Source organism: Rhincodon typus, chromosome 44 (assembly GCF_021869965.1).
Source record: "Rhincodon typus isolate 14 chromosome 44, sRhiTyp1.1, whole genome shotgun sequence".
Lineage (NCBI taxonomy): Eukaryota > Metazoa > Chordata > Chondrichthyes > Orectolobiformes > Rhincodontidae > Rhincodon > Rhincodon typus.
The window spans coordinates 1383137-1385669 of record NC_063375.1 but is presented as its reverse complement, the minus strand read 5'-3'; the positions used below and the strand labels follow the sequence as shown (position 1 = coordinate 1385669).

Below are 2533 nucleotides of genomic sequence, written 5' to 3'. Positions count from 1 at the left end.
GGTGACAGAGGTAGGGAGGGGACTGGGGGAGGTGATGGAAGGTAGGGAGAGTGTGGAGGGGGCTGAGTGTTCCTTCCTGAGTTGATGCTTTCTGTTGTGACCAGGCTGGACCTCCCATCATTGATGGAGACCTAGTGCATCAAGGAGACACTGCTGAGCAACGGTGAGTGCAAACTGGCGACGGGAAGGTCGGCGGGGGGTGTTGTTGGTGACACTGAGATCGAGAGACCGGAGACCGGACCCTGATGGATCTGGGGCGCCCCAGCCCAGCTGGGCCCGAGGAGTAAGGGCGAGTGCGGAGATGCACCCCACACCCACCATCCCAACAAGGCAGTGCCAGTGCAGTTTGTCGTGCCCTCTGAGGAATGGCTCCCCTGCGTAAATCTCCGCAGCCGTTCCACTGCAGGGACCATCGTTGATGATCCCTGTCCCACAGCTGCACCCCCAACTCTTCCCCACCTATCCACCTCAACAGAGCCAGGCTGCCTGTTGGTGGGTGTGGAGACAGACAGCTCGCCAGGACTGGATTCTTCCCTGATTGGCACCGCAAGGGGCGTGGGATTATCTGCCAGAATCCCAGCTTTGTGAGGGCGCAGAATGAGGCCCTTCAGCCTCTCCTGTCGGTACTATCCCCCAGTGCCAGTCTTCTGCCTCTCCCCACACGCCGTCTGTGAGTGTAAGCATGTGCCTCAAGGCGACAGACAGCGGGAGAGTGTGTGGGAGAGAGTGACAGAGTGTGTGTGTGCGTGTGTATATGCCTCCCCAACATTTCCAGGCAGCACATTCCATCTCTAACTAGCTTTTCTACCAACAGTCTTGCCACTTTAGCACATCACTTTCAATCCACGTCTCCCCCCTCTCGTTCTTTATCCGTTTCCAAGTCATCGTCATACAGCACGCAAACAGACCCTTCGGCCCAACCCTAATCCCAAACAAAACTGGTCCCACCTGCCTGCTCCTGGCCCATGTCGCACCCATCGTTTCCCATTCATGTACTCATCCAAATGTCATTCAAACATTGTAACTGTACCCACATCCACCACTTCTTGTGGAAGTTCTTCCCACACATGGACCACTCTGTGTTTTCAAAAATAAAGAGTTGCCCTCATGTCCTTCTTAAATCTTTCTCCTTAAAAATCTGTCCCATAGTCTTGAATCCTGCCCCCCGCCAACCTGAGGGAAAAGACACCTACCATTAACCCTATCTACACTCCTTATGATTTTAAAAACCTCTGTAAGGTCAGCCTTCAACCAGTGAAAAGAAAAAGTCCCAGCCCTCCATTCCTGGCAACATCCTGGTAAATCGTTTCCGATTCCTCTCCAGTTTAATAATATCCTTCCTATAACAGCAGCCTCTTCTGTTGAGTCTGTTCGACACCCACCCCCCAGCCACTCGTGATTTTGAAACTCTCCACCAGATCTCCCTCCCTCCCTCCGAGGCAGAGGAGTCCCCCAAATGGCTTCGAAACTCTGCTCACCTCTGACATTTCTAGCACTGGGAACTGTTCGAAGAGGCCACAGTTTTACCTTCCAAACGGCTGGGCTTAAGAGGAGGGGCTGTCTTCATCCTGTACGGTTCTGACTGAAGGTCTTGTTCATTTTCTGACAGGGACAGAGCTGCAGCGATAGGGCAGGCTACACTTGAACCGTACTGCGCCCCTCTCCCTTCCTCGCAGCTTCAGCCTGGTGCTGCCCGACCCTTGCCACACAGAAGCAGCCCTCAGGAACGCGAAACGACATCTTCTGTCAGAACCGGCTGCCCTGATTCGCCACAAGGCAGCAGACAGGCGCTGGGTGTGGAACCCAGAGTTATATCCAGTATTCGATGGGGATCTTGACGGCTGGCTTTCGGCTTCAAACAGTTGAAGAGGCTTTACAAACAGTTTTTTAAAAAAGCAGAGCGAGCTTTACTCTGTATCTGACCCCGTGCTGTCCCTGTCCCTGGGAGTGTTTGATGGGGGGACAGTGTAGAGGGAGCTTTACCCTGTATCTAACCCCCTGTCCCTGGGAGTGTTTGATGGGGGGACAGTGTAGAGGGAGCTTTACTCTGTATTTAACCTCGTGCTGTCCCTGTCCTGGGAGTGTTTGATGGGAGGACAATGTAGAGGGAGCTTTACTCTGTATTTAACCTCGTGCTGTCCCTGTCCTGGGAGTGTTTGATGGGGGACAGTGTAGAGGGAGCTTTACTCTGTATCTAACCCCCTGTCCCTGGGAGTGTTTGATGGGGGGACAGTGTAGAGGGAGCTTTACTCTGTATCTAACCCCCTGTCCTGGGAGTGTTTGAGGGGGACAGTGTAGAGGGAGCTTTACTCTGTATCTAATCCCCTGTCCCTGGGAGTGTTTGAGGGGGACAGTGTAGAGGAAGTTTTACTTTGTATCCAACCCCGTGCTGTCCTGGGAGTGTTTGCTGGGGGGACTGTGTAGAGGAAGCTTTACTCTGTATTTAACCTCCTGCTGTCTCTGTCCTGGGAGTGTTTGCTGGGGGTCTGTGTAGAGGAAGCTTTACTCTGTATTTAACCTCGTGCTGTCTCTG

At 53.3% G+C, this 2533-nt stretch overlaps 1 long non-coding RNA gene across 1 annotated transcript in view; it reads left to right on the top strand.

Moving 5' to 3' along the window:
* Window positions 1-2533, top strand: part of LOC125487724 — a 2727-nt gene continuing 194 nt past the window's right edge. The window contains exons 1-3 of the long non-coding RNA XR_007266078.1: window positions 1-10; window positions 105-163; window positions 1610-2533. The exon at window positions 1610-2533 is cut by the window's right edge and continues 194 nt beyond it. This is a non-coding gene — a long non-coding RNA (uncharacterized LOC125487724). The remainder of the gene's footprint in view (window positions 11-104; window positions 164-1609) is intronic.